The sequence below is a fragment of the Leiobunum rupestre genome, chromosome 2 (assembly GCF_980474605.1).
Source record: "Leiobunum rupestre chromosome 2, qqLeiRupe1.1.hap1, whole genome shotgun sequence".
NCBI classification, from domain to species: Eukaryota; Metazoa; Arthropoda; class Arachnida; order Opiliones; family Sclerosomatidae; genus Leiobunum; species Leiobunum rupestre.
The window spans coordinates 40,238,674-40,256,061 of record NC_143385.1 but is presented as its reverse complement, the minus strand read 5'-3'; positions in this window follow the sequence as shown (position 1 = coordinate 40,256,061).

Here is a 17,388-nt window from a genome sequence, read left to right as displayed (position 1 = left end):
AAATGCTAACCTATTGACCGTCACGTTTTTAAATAATTTTTTTTGCATCGAATCTTTCAACGAACCGCTAATAGACTCTCTCAGTCAACCAATTCCATGGACAACAAATCGGCGAATCAAGGAGTGTCGGGTTCTAAGTTTCAAGCCATTTCAACCACATTGGCCTCTATTGTAGGAATGAACCAGTTTCGAGTGCAAAAACAGCTTTTCAACGTAGAAGAGCTTTCACTAACAGTTACATTTAGTGAGAATCTGAAGATAAAGCGGAGTTGATGTTTAACCAGAAATTTGACTTTGTAAAGGATCCCAGAGAACCTGACAACTTCCTCCCTTGCATGACTGGTATAAAGATGAATTGTGGCAGCTTGTAAGTTTACAAAGATTGTTTGAGTGATAAAGAACCATCTGAATGGCAAGAGCAGAAATCCTTCACTCACATAACCAGTGGTGCAATCCAAGCTTTAAGAGCACCAAGTCTGTAATACAAATTCTATGAAATTTTCTGTAATTTCCCTCTAGTCTCCAGTAGCTTAAACGCTGGATAATTTTTTTACTCTTTTCATTGATGTGAAGCACCAGCAGCTTTTATCGTCTCATTAAACCATTATTTAAAGCTAAACTACAAAATGAATGTAAAATCGTGGAAATGGCTTGGAAATACACTTAATCCTTATTACGAGGGCAAAACTTCAGGAATTATTATCATGGATGACAGATTTTTATTTCAAACCTTGGGTCAATGGAATTTTTGTCACTTCAACACTGGAGGCATAACTGATCCAAGATACATAGATGATATTTTAGAAGCTGTTGGAGGTACTGTTATTTATTTAATAACAGCTGATGGAAGTATTGAATGTCAAGACATACCCGAAGAACAAAGAGGACTGCTTACTATCTTAATTATGCTGAAATAGCTACTATTTTGCATATATTAGCAAAGAATGGCAGTATCTATATTGAAAAGGCTCTCTTCAAAGAAAATTGCATTCCAAACCACTTTAAGCAGCAAATATTGCAATGCCGTCAGTTTTTTAAAAAAATTACAGGAATTTTTTCCCTGACTGACAGTAAAATAGTTTTTGACAAACGATAAAAAATTAATCACTGATTTAAAATTTCATGGATTGCGGAGCGCATAGCCATGGCGAACTGTTGGAGATGAGCATCGCGAAGATCATGATGTTCTTTAACATATGTTAAATCATAAAGGCCAAGTTTCTAATTACACGTTCTGACTGATTGGATTGTGGGTGGTATACGGCAATAAACCGTTGCTTAACTTCTAATGTTTCTCATTTGTTCAACTGTTCATAAGGCCAACTACTCATTCAGCACCTTGTCTCGAACAATTAATTTGTCGAACTGGTCACCCAACTACTCATTTGCCCCCTGCTCCTAAGCCCTACTGCTCATTCTGAAGCCTAATAACACTAACAATAGTATACCTACCATTACCTAATTTACTGAACCTAGCAAAACTAACCTAAACAACCGTAACTAACCTATTTAACCTAACCATGGACGAATTGACCTAACCAACTATTCATTTGTCCACCTGAAATGAGAAGTCTGAAGTCAGTCATCTGAGTCAATTAATCTTTGACAGTTGGAGAAATGATATATAATACAAATGAGTGTTTGCTACCCATAACCTCTTGGATTTATTTATTTATTTATAGGTTATCTACAAAGCCTTACCCTGCCCATTTTAAACCATTGGAATAAAATAAAGAAAACAACGAGAATGAAAAAACTTTGGATGGAATAAAATGGCACTCTCCAATACTGTAAAGATCAAAGAAAAAACTACCTATATAAATTCAACAAATATCATAATTTTGGCTTCGTCACAAATACACTTTGCGTTTGGGAGTTTTTATGAAAGATTTTAGTGAAAAAATATTATTTATCTAAACAATTACCAAAAAAAACTCCAATAATATAATTATAATCTCCTTTTAATAATTTATGTGTAAATTACATAAAAGTAATAAATTTATTTTGTACTTGCATTAAACCATAATGCAAAAAAAATATATGTTTTGAATAAAATAACTCTTTAAAAGTGGAAATATTTCTGATTTATATAATATAATTTAAACGAAATTTTACAAGGCCAATAACATAAATTCTATGTTACTTATGATAATATTATAATTTGCCGGAATGGTGTCAGAAATTTTATTTTAGTTTCTTGCCTCGAAACTACGTGGCGCTGGCGTTTTAAAATTGTCAATAGCGAACAACAGATGTCAGGATTTTTAGTTATTTGCCTTGATACTAGGTGGCACTGGTGGTTAAAGTTGTCAACCTTTTTGAAGGCCTGAGAGTCCAGTCTATGTAGCGATAGCTTATATAGTCTTTGGACGGGGCTAAGAAAAGAGCTGTCTTATTGCTGAAAGGACTGCAGCCCATTAGGCGCCGCTTCGCTTAGGAAGGAAAATTTTGTATTTTTTAATGAATACATTATCGAAAAGGGGTCTTATAATCATCCAGTTCCTTTAGCTTAAGAACAATGCTAATGAAACCCTATTTTAAAAATTTAAGAGATTTTAATCCTAAAAGCAAATAGCAGTTCTACTGAATGTCTGAAACTAAAACTGGAACAGTTTTCACAAAACATTTTAATCTTAATATAAACGTTTTATAGTTGGTATTAATTTATTTTACTATAATCATAATCATAACGGCGACTGAATCCGAAAACACTATTTTTTATTTATGAAATGTTAGTTCAGCATTGATTAATTTGCTTTAATATCAATTATTAAACTGATTTGTATACAATTAAGTGAAATAAATAAAAAATTATAAATAATTATAATAATGATCTGTTCGATTACATATTAACACAATAATTGAATTAACGTCTTTCTTAAAGGCGGAAAAATAAATAGAAATTCGAATTTCCCGCCCATTAAAGAGTTAAAAAACTATTGAAATTCGAATTTCCCGCCTTCTTAAGCGCGCTGGAATAACAATGCGAGGGGAATCTTGAGAGTTTCGAGAGTGTCCCTCTTTCGCCGGAGGGAATCGAGAAGAGTGGCCAAAGAGGGGGAAACTACATTCTTCCGAGTGTCGAAAGAGGGGAGAAATCTACTCTGCAGAGTGAGTGTTAGAAGCGAGAGGGAGAGTGAAAGAGTGACGTCTCATTCACTCTTTCCATTTTACCTCAGAGTTTCGCCCATCTCTGGTATTTTGAAACGAAAAAACCCGATTACTATCGTTAAATCTTAGTTAAATGATGGCGAACGCTCCTGGTAATAAGAAACAAATAACGAAATACGTTCTAAGCTTATTTAACGCCTAAAATTCCACGTATTTCGTTATTTGTAGAACGAACCAATTTATGAAAAGTTATGAAACTAGCTTTTAAATAAACCTTGAAACTTATCTCAAGTCATATTTATAATTCACTGATGACCAAATTCGCGAAAAGTATTAATATCGTTCCGAATTACAACCTACTTTCTAAAATCTCATTTTGCTTTCTAATACGCGCGTTGACAACGCAAACTTTACCTAGACGAGCAGATGTTCGATTATCTACATGGCGCATTAAAAATATTATTTTTGAATGTTATAAAGCGATAAACGATTTTTCAACAGTATTTTATATTACATTTATGTTCATATAAACGGGAAAATTTGCCAGTGGAATATTTCTTATATCATTTGGTAGGTTGATTCGCTCGCGTTCTACATGTCGAACAGTCTCATCGGTGTCGTGTTTTCTTTTCAAAACATTGATACTGGTCTTTTGGATTTATTCCTTACGGCAGTCAATATGAACTTAAATTGAAGTGACCCATTATTCTGACTTTCCCATCATTTTGTCGCACACGACCTTCACAATAGCTTCATTTTCAAGCGATTTATTGCAAAAATAACAGGAGTTAGCTGGGTGGTAAATTTTAAACGCGGTTACATGAAGAGCGTCGGATGCGTTTTAAGTCAACGAAGGCGCAAAATTGTAAGACGCGTTTCGGCACTTTCGGGTAGAACGTTAAAATCGCGAATACCGGCTTTTTTAAAAATTGAAAAATCCAGTATTGTTAAATCCGGCTGTAACCGGTGGTTTAAACCGGTTAAAACTATTAATAAAAAATGATCAAATTGCTTATATCAAGCCCTCATTGCTCAAATTTCCCGATTTAAAAATTACGTTTTTGCGCGTGACAGTACCTTTACATTGTGAGGTATAGCAGACTTATTTACCCGCTTTTATACCCTACTTGCGACAAAAAGTGAAGGTTAAGTTTTGTCAAAGTTTCTAATTAATTTCTCAATTTTTTTATTTAAAAAAAGTGGTTTTAACCATGGATTTTATTTGGTGGTTAAATCCGGCTTAGACCAGGGTGGTTTAATCCAGTTTGGCTGGCTCTTGCCAACCCTGCGAATACGACACAACGATTGCTTGTATGTAAAATGTTCATAGAACATTGTTTGTGGGAAATAGCCGGACCCTAATGTTCATAATTGGGTTTATGGCCGTACATACAATACTAACGTAGATATTCGCGATAAACCATTACTGTGCACCGGCTTCCCCCATAACCATTGCTCGTAAAACAACTATTTCTAACAGTAACCTGTGAAAAGATGTTTTTTTTTTGAGTAATTACTCCTAAAATATTTATTTACGCAATTTTGAACCATTCTTCATTTTTTAATTAAAAAAACTAGCTTTCTATGATTTGAAAGAAACGCGTTTTCTAGTGCGTTCTTAGCGATTGGAAATTATGATAAAAAGAAAACTATTTCTAACACTAACCAGTGAAAAGATATGTTTTCTTTTGAGTATGTACTCTTACACGATTTGATTACGCAGTTTTGAGCCATTCTTCAACTTTAATTAAACATAAGTTACTTTAAAGTTTTAAAAAAAAACCGCGTTAGCGTCGAGCTAAAGTCGGCCATTTAATTTTAGGCGAAATAGAGTGTTAGTTATTACCAGTTTGGCACCGATGGCGTAACTTTCGTTGCCAGCCAAACGAAAAGCATGGGTCAAAGGCAGGGTTTTTTAAAAGTTCTAATTGGAATCCACGACAAAATTTCAAAAATCGTTCTAGTTTGTTATCCGATTTCTATGGGCATCACCAAAGCCAAGAATTTTTTACCCCTCAAAATAAGATGTCGCAGGTCGAGGCGATAGTATTAGCCTTTATCTCAATATTTACTTTTGGTAGAACTGCTGCTCACCGTTATACATAGTTTTCGCTAAAGGGGGTAGACACTCTTTTACCCACTATACATCCCCGATGCTCTCCCCCGTGCAAGGCTGCCGGGCATCTCTGGGGACATTTTTAGTAGACGACTTTTCAGTTTAGCCTTATATTTCCCATTACAGCAACATTTTTGCACTTTATCGTTCTATAAAAATGAGTTTAAAAGAACGTAAGAAATGTTTAAAGATTATTTTAATTATCTTCTTGATGAAGACAAACTGACGTACGAAAAAAAAATTTAAGTATGTTGGGTTCGATCCCTATGAACAATATTTAGATGATAATAATAATAGCATATGTATAATAATTACTCATAAGTATGCCACTAGCTCTATTTCTTCACTAACGGTTTGTTTCACAGATATTGCGTCATCCGTACCCTACGTAAAATTTGACGTCATATTTGATATCATATTAGACGTCATCGAATCTCAAATGCCGATAATGCCAAGGAGGATAGCAGGGAGAGCCGACTCCGCCTTTGGAGGGTGTAAGCTGTAAAGTGATTTTTGAAACGCGAACCTGGTGCCTCCTGGTTACCATGCTGAACAATTTGGGGGGGGGGGGGGTTATGCAATCAGAATTTCATGATGGCTGACGAAAGTCAAAAAAAATAAGAGTATTTCCTCAAATTGGAAATATTACGGTGGAAAATCTTGTACTTTTTACCTCTCCGAGGGGACAAAGTCCCCTAGGAGGGGTTATACAACGACCGTGTCTGTCTGTGGGTGGGTCTGTGGGTGTGTCTGTCTGTCAGGACTGCGAACGCGTTCGCATTTTCGGTGCAAAGTGTAATCACTGCGTACGCAGTTTCTCAAAGGGTTGGCAAAACCACCGTGTGACGGTGAGCGTTAACGGATGCATTTGCGGTTTGGTTTGGATGGTGTTTTTTCGCTCACCGTCGTGACGGTTTGGTGTATTACGGCTTTTGTAATGTTTATGCGTAGGTTGTGAGTGTTGAATTTGTTGTGTTTGTGTTCTGATGGATGTGCATGTTGAGTCTGTTGTGTTTATATGGGCGTTTTCTCTCCAACGTCTTCTTAATGACTTTGGGACGGACCGAGTGCTGAGTGTAATGCTACCTCTCAACGTCCAATGGCAGGGTTTCCACCAGTTGTACACGGTATTCGTCTTAGTATCAATTTGCGATCGCATCGGGCGGGATTTGAACCCGAGACCTCCTGATTGACAGGCGGACGTTCTACCACAGAACCACCAACACTTGTTACGCCTTATTGAAAATTAGACCTTCAGCTTTATCGGAAGCGTATTTAATAGAGTACGAAATTTTGGTTTAATTGAAATAGAATTGAAATTGAAATTATTGCATCGAAGAAATTCTAATTTAGCGTTTCTCTATTGATTAAAAACAAATGCGCCACCCAGGTTTCGAACCCAGACCATTCGGCTTGGCAGTCGAGCGCTCTACCACAGAACCACCGATAGCTGCTTAGATTCACTGAAATTAAGACAGGCATCGTAAGCATAATAGGTAATAAAGTCTTTTTTTATTAATGAATTTATGAAGGCCTAATCTGGTATTTTTTAAAGGTTAAATCTTGTTTTAGCGCAGTCAGCCGAGATTAGAGGGTTAAAGGGTAGACCCTGTGGGTGGTCCACTTTCTTAACGACCTATATATAGTTCTGTTAATTCAAAGGAGATAATTTAACGTTAATTGCTTTAAAAGCTGGCGGTTAGTCAAGTGGCTCTCTGTGCTTTGTTGATGGTAAGGTTTTTGCTTCTTGTAAATACATTTGGTGTGGATATTTGGATATCTACGATTTCTAACGCAGTCAATGATTTCTTGGGTGTGCGAGTCATTATATGATATTGGAAATTGGACGGCATTGGTCTTTTTCATGTGGTATGCGTCACAACGTCAACAGGAAGTGAACGAGTCGTCCACTACCAGATATCTACGGTATATTCATCAAGGGCGAGTGTTGAAATAAAATGAGCGTTAAAGATGCGGCAAGTATTTCGTAAGCGAGTAATTCCAAAAAGCCTCTGTAGATATTTCATTAAAATTTGCTTCGTATTATATTTAACTGATAAACTTGTTCTGTAAAAGGGTTTAATTCAATTGTGCATTGTTATAGTACGTCTAACTTACTGTTGTAACTACTTAACTTATGATATTGTGAATAAATTAAAATTGGTCGTTTCGTCTCAATTATTTTAATTATAATAAAAATTTTATACCGGGCGGGATAGAAATGGGTTAATATTTTTAACAAATAACTCTAAATTGCGGAGATATATCTTTAAGGGTTATCTCGAGAAATTAATACCACTAGGGACAATTCTTCCGAGGAGAGGTATATTTTGGCTTGCCAACTTGTTTAAATTGCGAAAATGCACAGGGTAAATTAAAGACTGGAATTTCTTTTTTTTGGCTTCCCAAAAGACAAACAGAGGTTAGTTATAATAAATTATTTATTTTTAGGTAAGCCTTGGCTCATTGATATATTTTTTTATATAAAATAGATGTAAAAAATGGATAGAAAACTCGGGTAGGGTAGATTTAATTGGGAAAGAGTGCTATGTGTATGGTTCAGAAAAAAAGGTTTGTAGCGAACACTTCGAAAATAGTCAGTTTTTCAACCCCAGCTCCAGGTATGTGCAAGTTAATGCCAATTCTGTACAAAATGGACATATATATATATATATATATATATTGTATATTTCTGAAACATAGATCGAGACTACTTCGGAATGCTGTTCCACTGAAATATTTTGAAAATAAGAATCAAGAATTGCAAGAACCTAGCACAGATTCTGGTAAAACTAAAAGCCATGTTTATACAAGTATAACTTCACAATTATAACTGTCGAGGTATCGAAAACCATTTTAGTCTGTTGCAGGCTTCATCCTTCGAACCCAGTTTTCATACTATATACTAATATTTTTACATGCTTTGCATTATATACTTTTACAGTATTTCATTTTACCGTTAATACTATTTCATCTAAACTTTTATACTATTTTTTATTTAAAAACTACTGAATAATAAATAAATTTTATACCTGTATTATATTTGTCAGGTTCATTACCTAGCTTAATACCTACTGTATCTAGTGAAGCATGAAAAGACTCTAATTTTGCAACTGAATCTAGTCCAAGTAGTCAAAGAGCCACATTTGTAATGGGTAATAAAATAGTTGAGCATGAGTATTTATAAATTGTTGGGTAACACAATTTTTGCTATCAGGTTCATTATCTAGTCCAAGAATTAGTCTAACTCCAAGAAAAGCTAAATTTCTTTTAGAATCTAGTCCAAGCAGGGGTCAAAGGGTAGAAGCCAAAGGTGAAAGAACATAGCTAGTACTTGTATAAGAGACAGTTGTAAAAAATGGAACACATTTTTATGGACCTTTTTCTGAAAATTACCCATTTGACAGGTATAGGAGAAACAATTTCAGCTTCGTTAAGCGAAGTTGATTTACCAAATATCTGTCATGAAATTAAACTTAAAATAATTAAGCTTTATCTGCGATTGAGGTTGCATCATGAAGTGAGATGATTTTTGAAGAGCATGCAGTGCCGGATTAAGACCATTGGGGGCCTCTAGGCACTAGGCTATCGGGGGGGCCCCTTTAATACAATACCTCTTTACTCCCCCCCCCCCCCCCCAGAATTGGGCCTTGCCCTGTTGTTTTTTCTGTTGAACTTTTTGGGGAGTGCAGTGACGAAGAAGAGTGATCCAGTTACTTGAAATGTGTGTTACATCAATTTCGGGAAACTTATATCCCTATTCCTACTAAGCTTTAGCTATAGCTCGTTCATTTATCGGATCGTTGTGTGTGTAAATGTTGTATATTTCATCGGGCGAGTTCGCTGTATGACTTGAAATTATTTCTGCCGGCGTCCATGCTCTCAGTAGCGTAGGGGGTGGACTTGCCCCTTGGTCCACCCATCTGGCTATGCCACTGCATGCTCCTCTCTATTTGAACTCTGTTTGAACCCAAAAACCAACCTTTTTCTATTTGACTAGGCAAAAACCTAACTTTTCGCCCTACCACTCTAAGACCAAGCACTTAATTACATACGTTCCTGAATTCCATATGTGACAACTCACAACGTAACTTAAACCAAAAAATAAATAAAAATGCCATAGCACCCACTTAAAGGAAGTAATAACTGGACCATGATTATCCAAATTATAGCTTGACTATTCAAATTTGTTTAATGCTGGGAAAATGTTGTCAATTCAAATACTAACGATGTTTATATGAAAGACTATGTTGGGGACAAACAAAATGAACAAGGGTGGGGCAACCCCCTCTCTGCTGAGCGGCCTGACACGGAGTCACAGAGTGGACAAGAGATTGGTTATGCAAGGTTACAAGGTAGTCGTTTTGGTACGGTTCTACCTCTATAGATCACCGTAAAACGAAATAGAGGCTACGCGGCAGTAGCGGACTGGGTCTAAAAATGTGGACTGCCAGGGGTCAAAGGGGGCCCACCCAAAACCAGAGGCGTAGACAGGGGGGAGACACCCTCCGAAAAAGGAACATTCCCCCTGAAATATTGTTTTATGTTAATAATTTTTTCGCTTTAATTATTTTTACTCAATTGTGTGCGAACTACGCTACTGCCGAAAACTAGAAGGATAAATGCTGAAATATTTTTAATTAAATCAAGGAATACCACTGGGCATGCCTCAGGCTAGAATCAAACCAGCGACCTGTGGGTTGCGGTCCCAACGCTTCTTCCATTTGGACTACCTAAGCCCACAATAAAGGTGTTCCCTTGTTTCGCGTAAAATATATCCCGATTTTTTCTAGTAGTAACAGTTCCTTTCAATTGGAATACTCTTTGAAACGGCAATTCGTAGGTCGCTGGTTCGTCGCCATTTATAGCGATATAATGTTTTTAATAATTACAGATAACATATTAAAGGCAATATACAGTCGATACTAAATGTAAACATAATTATACAGATTGTTATTATTAGTTTATATTTTAGACAAATGCTAGCTTTTTAAATAGGTATACGGTGCCGAATTTTTACTTATTAACCGGTTGTTTAAAAGCATGTTTCATGTTCCACTATATTTTGAGTAATCGTTGGAATACACTAGATGACTGTGCGAATCTGTCCATAATTGCTTTTACATCCAATTCATCTAACAATTACAAATACTCGGGCTTAGCCAAACTTTTGAAAATGTGTTAAAAATGGTTAAAATTGTTTTGAAACTGAATCCACGCTGAACCGCCATTGGAACTTTTTTTTTAAATAAAATATTAAGTTTTAGTTTTATTCAGTAAAAATAGAATTTAATATTGAAAGTTTTGGAACTTCTATTATACTTTGAAGCTACTATAATGTTGACATATTGTTGAAGGTTTAAGGTGTCCCACTGACCAAATTTATCATGGGGCCCACCTGCCATCGGGCAGGCCCAGTCTATGGCCAGTCCGTCACTGCTACGCGGTACCTTATCTCGACTTACTCGAATTCGTTTTTTAGTGTTTTTCGGAAGAGTATTTCATATTTCATTTATATTATAAATATTAAAAAAATAATCAAAATAGTTTCAAAGTTGTTGATTGTTTTCATTTTGAAAAAAAAACATGCCGTAAAACTGTCATTAAATTTAAATAAGCTTATTTTTTTTTCAAATAATTTATTCTTTGAACTAGCGTATTGACGTGGGATCTTTCGGGGCCCCCTGACCCTCGGGGGCCCCTAGGCAAGTGCCTAGTGTGCCTAATTCTTAATCCGGCACTGATAGTGAGGTGGCGGAGTGGTTAGCACTTTCGCCTCGCAGCAAGAGGAGCCGGGTTCGATCCCAGCTTGTGGCACTGGGTGAAAACTCGGAACAACTCCTTCTGCGTTGAGTTTGCAAGTTCTCTCCTCACTGGTTTAAGGGGTTTTCCCCCGAGCTCTTCGGTTTCCCCTTCCATAAAAACTTGTCAAGGTTAACGGTAATAGTTAGTGTAGGGAGCTGTTGGCTCGATCGTGTGGCATGCAGGGCTTGCCACCACCCTCCTACGCATTGTAACCCGGCCACCTGAATTAAAGGCTTCAAAAGTCGCTTGATGACTTAGGCCTAAGGTGGTGCCTTGGGTATTAGCCTAGCTGATTATTATTATTATTATTATTAAAAGAAACGGAAAGAAAGAGCAAAAAAAGAGATAGAAAAAAACTCGAAACGTGATGCCGCTAGTAGAAAACTAGATAAACTTAGGCACATTTAGAATACATTAAAAAAAACCTTTATTTACCTGCAATAAACTGATCTTTATACATTTAAAAAGTATATTATACTTTTTTAGCTTCGATAAACGTGTTCTTAAATTGGAGTTCTTGTTTAGAGTTTCAAACTTTCGATTTATTTTACATTTACCGCTTCACCGCCTACTTCTCTTAAGCCTTTTGTTACAGCCGATTTAGCAGACGACCAACTAATGGTTTTCAGCAGGCTAACCAGGGGCCGCTAGTGTTAGCAGGTCTACCAGTCACTTAACAAAAAACATACGGAGTCGGCTCTCCCTGCTATCCTCCTTGATAATGCCGTCGCCCAATTAGCTCTAGGTCTGATAAACCACGGCCAACTTTGATTTCTCGCGCATCTCTCGCGCTACAGCGGCCATCTCATTCGTTGACGTTCCTGTGTTAACCTATGAGCAAAAGATGTGTATGACGTCAGCGCCCCTAGCGGATTATTATTTTTAGTATAGTTTTTACATTGGGGACAATATAACCACCGAGCGTGGCGCTGAACTCCTACACATTATAGTACAGTTTATAGGGGGGAAAATCCTTGCTCGCGGAATTTCGACGAATGTGTTGGCTGTAGTAGCGCGAACAGCGCGTGATCAAAGTTGGCCGTGGATAAACCGACGGCCATTATTTTAGCAAAGATAATTTAAACTCGTACCCTAGATTCGAATACTGAGAGCTTTCCCATTGATGGTTTCGTTACGAAGCGTTTACCCTTTTCCGGCACGTGACCTCAGAAAAATCGGGCTCCATCGGTTGTGGCACGGCCAACTTCGATCACGCGCTGCCGCGCTATATATAGCGTGGCAGCGCGTGATCGAAGTTGGCCGTGGTTGCGGTAAGGCGCAAACCATGGAGCGAATTTTTTCTGAGTTCCGGCGGGAAGTGGGTAAACGCTATCGGCAACGCGCGAGAGAGTGATTTCGAATCTAGGGTACGAGTTTAAATTATCTTTGATTTTAGTAAACAAACCGGTTTGAACAACCAAGGCTTAGGAGCTAAAATGAACTATAATATAGTGTCAAGTTCTGTTAATGTAATTAATTTGCAAGTTAATGAAGTTCTCGGAGACTCACGTTCTAAAATAAATTTGCATTGTCAAATAAAAGAAGCAGGTTTATTGGAAAAAATAGTTGAAATTCAGGTTGAGCTTTTCTGGCGCATCTATAAGGTTGGAGTCTTTGCTATGGTCTTTGCAGATTCTTTTGAGCCTAGGCCTAACCTTGGGCCTAACTCTTCTAGGCTTGATATGGGTTTTAATAACGCTGGTGGAATATCCCACTTCGACGACTTGTTCCATTTTCGGAAAGCGATTACTTATTGGTCATTTTCCCCAACCTTTTATTTTTCTAAATTACTCATAATTTAACTTCATCCGCACAAACCGAGCGAGTTTATAAATTTCAATAAAGCTACATTGGGCTCAACGGGTGCTCGCTCGCATGAGGTAAATTTTCGTTCTCTTAGAGTTCCGTTTCAAGGTCTGGTGCGTGACGTCAGATGCAGCCCTCAATCGCGCGCGGGTTTCGATTTCTATACTACCGACTATAAGACTTTGACTTTAAATTTTTAAAACTTAAAATTATAGGTTAAAATTTATATATTTTTTTCTAAACTGAAAAATATTAGAAACGGTTTAAATTATAAAAGTTTTATTACATAAAATCAGGTAAAATATCAGCAATACATTCTTAATATCACGTAAAATATTAATAACATTAGCCTAAAAGCATATCTCATTTGGGGTTTAAAACAGTTAGTTAATAATTTTCTTAAATTTTTTGGCTCTTTTTCTTGTACCATCTTCCTGGCTGGGTTTGATTGAATTCTGATATTTCATTCTTATGACAAGTCTTAATTTCACAAAAGCATTAATTAAATCTAAAGGGTAATTGTCATATTCTCGGTGAATTAAATTTGATATGTTTTTAACGATATTAATTTCATCAGTTAGGGTTTTGTTTGGAAAGTAGTTACGAAAAATGTTTTCAAATGAAATAACTGATTTCAAGAAAGCAGCGCTAGGAACAATTAAACCTCCATATGATAATGTTGTAGCCCAAGATGGTAGTTGATAACAATGATCACTACGACTAAGGTCTCTTAAATCTAGATTATCATATTTCTTGTAAAATTTTTTGGCTATAAAGCCACACATATATTCCAATCCATTTTCCTCAAGCTTTGAAAAATCATTATCATCTTGGGCTACTTTGTTTTCAGTACTTTTTAAAATAACGTTTAAGGAACTAGTACCTATTTCTGTTGAATTTAAAATGGGGCTGGCAACTTCCCTAGGAACATTTGTTGGGTTTACATTTACTAAAGCTAAGTTAGAATTATCACGTAAAATGTCTCTGCTAAAATCCTCAAAAGGGGATATATCTGAGGTAGGTTTTATTGAAGCTTTTTTTAAAATATCACCAAATAAATAAGCATCATTATTGTTTACAGCTATTTCTGAAAAGTGGTTTTCATTCTGCAAAATACTATTAGCTAAAAATTCATCTTGACTCATGTCAACCGTATTACCATTATCATTTAGAATTCCAGGATTTTTTTCTAAAAGAATCATTCTGATTCTGTAAAGCGCATTAAGGGGTGTTGGATGATCATCCAACCCCCCTCTTGTGCGAACCTGGGAAAAAAAGTTTTCTAAACAGTCTTGGTTCAAGCGATGAGTCAAGATGAATTTTATATTAAATTTGTTCCTCATGTCGAAAAATAAATCTTTGAGAGATTTTATAGATATGATTATACCCTTCTGAAACAGCTGTAAGCAATTTTTCCCTTTACATTTCATGTTAGTTACCAACTCTTTCATTTCATCAATAGCTGCTATTTGTTTCTTTAGATTTAGTCCAAAACCACTTTTTGTTTCAACTGAGTTTCTTTCAGTGTAAGAGTTGAATACGTCAAACCATTTATCTACAGTTCCAATAAATGCGCCCAGAGTTTTAGTTTGTATATCATAAACGTTTTGATTTTGGTTCATATGTAGTAAATTTAATAATGCTTTGGAAACGGTATTTGACATTAATTGTGAAGCTAATTTAACATTTTGCCTAGTAGGCCCATGACATTCTAAATGAATTTTTTTAAGTTTGGGGCACATCTTAATTTCGTTATTATCTAATTTTAGCAATAGTTCTAAAGGTTTTTCCTTAATAATTTTAACTCATGTGGGGCATCAGCAAAACAGTAAATGCTTTGGTCAGGGACTATAGGATGTGGAAACCAATTTTTATGTATAGATACACCCATCTCTCTCCATAAACCCATATTGCCCCTACCCATATCACAAACAGATGAGACAACTAAATACCCTGCCTTGTATACTTCTGATATTATCTCACACAACAGTGTTTTCGTCATTTTTGTATCAAAGCCAATGTAAACTGGCTGTTTCCAATTCGAAAATAAGCCTCTAAGCATTGCGACCTGCATCTGATTGTGTTTTCCTACCACTTGATCATTTTTAACGTCGTATTCGTATTGTGAGGCAATTTTCATTTCATCAAATGTTATAACACATACTTTTTCTACATTTGACTTTTTAGATCCAGCGAGTTTCATTACGCTTAAAACATCGTTTAAAATTCCTTTTCTTAAATCTAGTTTTGACGCATATCGCCGAAGTGTCGATAAACCTGGTAATGGATATCTCAGTTCATTTTTTAAATACAAATAAGCTCTTCTGTTAAGATATCGTAGAGTAAAAGCCTTAGAGAGATCATCAGCTGACCACTTAACCATTTTTTCCCCATTAGTTTCTTTATTTGACTAGGTGAAAAAACATAACTTAAAATATTGCTGCACTTTTCTAGAAATTCTTTTTTTTCTTTTGGTCTTTCTTCAGAATCTTCATTCTCTTTAATTGCTTTACTTCTTCCTTACTAATTATGCGGTCTTTTGCATTTTCAATCTTTAATTCCTTAATTTCCCTTTCATTTTTTATCTCTTTCATTTTCAGTTTACTATAATGACGTCGTAATATTTTATTTTGCCTCTCTAATCTCTCGCATTTACAACATGCTTTACGTTTTGAAGCAAAATTATCACAATTAAGAACCATATTGACACGGCTATCATCAATGCTATGATCCATATTATCAAGGCTATGGTCCGTATTATCACAGTTTGTTTCAACAACAGGTACTTTGTTATGGAGGTTGTTTATTTCCGAAGGACTAGATTTATTTACCAAGTCATTTATGGTGGCCTGCTGACTCCTGCGTTGTGCTCTTGATTTTCTTTCCGTTGATTTGCAGTTTTTATTTTCTAATCCAAAATTTTCGGTAGGAATAGCATCATCCGATAGTTTCTTCGGTTTTGAAATTCCCAGTAGCTCAGACTTAAGATCTCTTTTGTAGGCACTTATATTAAAGTGCTGTGAGCAAATATAGCTTGTAGATGGATTGAATTTATCCTTTCTTCTGCATTTAAAAACCCAAATTTTCCTCCTATCTATGTCACTTGGAAATTTGTGGTACATAATATGTTTTGTACTATCACTCTTTTTAGTTGAAACTAGACTATTGTTGCATGTTGCAACAGCGCACCTTGTTCCAGGCATGCCTCTTTTATTTTCCAAAGAGCCTATCCTAAAAAAAAATTGTTTTACATTCTGTTACCAAACCCTAACTGACTTCCCAATAGCAATAATGTATTTTATTTATATTAATATTTATAGTGTAATATTTATTTAAATTTATATTTAAATATATATTTTATATTTATTCATATTTTTACACTATTTATTTATTTAATGTTTCTCTGAGTATAATTTTTATAAGTACATTATGGCTAAAAGTGAGTTAGCTTTCACTTTCTTAAGCCTAGCTTTACAGGATGAGAAGTAAACCTCAAAATAAACAAACATTAAAAACTTCTATAACCCCCCAAATATTATTAAACGTTTAACATTAAAATTTAATACAAATGAACTATGAAAATAAGATAATTAATTTTTATTTACCTTTGAAAGAGAGCACTTCCATTGACTTTAGCCTCGCGCCGTCGGTTCTCGAAGGGCTGCGAGAAACGTCATTACCAGTAACCAATGAGAAGTCGCGAATGTTCGGAGAGAAAATACCGCCGAGCGAGCAAACCTATATTAGCGAAGCGTAGCTCCATAGACCTTGCATTCGGCTGACTGAAATTCCGACGCAAAAAATTCCTTCTCAATTTAGAGGTTTTCCATTGGCTTAAATAAATATGTTAGTAGCCAATAGTGTGACTCCCAAAATTACTAGGATTAATAAAAAGGTTAAAATCTAACGTAGTCCACCTTTTTACTGGTTCGTGGTGAAACAAACCGTTAGTGAAGATTTTTGGATGGAATAAAGGTACAGTGGCATACTTATGAGTAATTATGTTACATATGATAATACTTTATTGTCAGGATTTAGAAAGTGAGATTCACTTATTGGGATCCTGAGTACGCACTTATATTACGTACATCAAGCAGTCGAAGACCAGAATAACATAAAAAATAAAGGAATACAAAACAAGATTATCAATACAGAAAAAAATACACATAAATATTAAAAATTAAACAAAAAAAAGGGGGCAAGTGATGGATTAGACGTTAAGTGATACGGTTAATAGGAAAACTAAGCGAAACAACAATATACAATATGTACAGATAAGAACAGGTGAATTGGGTAAGCTAAATAGATTAAGCGATAAATAGTACAACAAGCTATACAAAAATATAGAACTAATTCAGATGTCTACAAGAGGCAAATGGGGAATTGACTAGCAAATCCAGCCCCGACACTTGTCCAAACGTGATTGAAAAGAACCAACCGAGGATTTAGTTTTGACGGCAGAGGGTAGCTCATTCCAGTGGTTAATAACACCAAAGATAATTTAAACTCGTACCCTAGATTCGAATACTGAGAGCTTTCCCATTGACGGT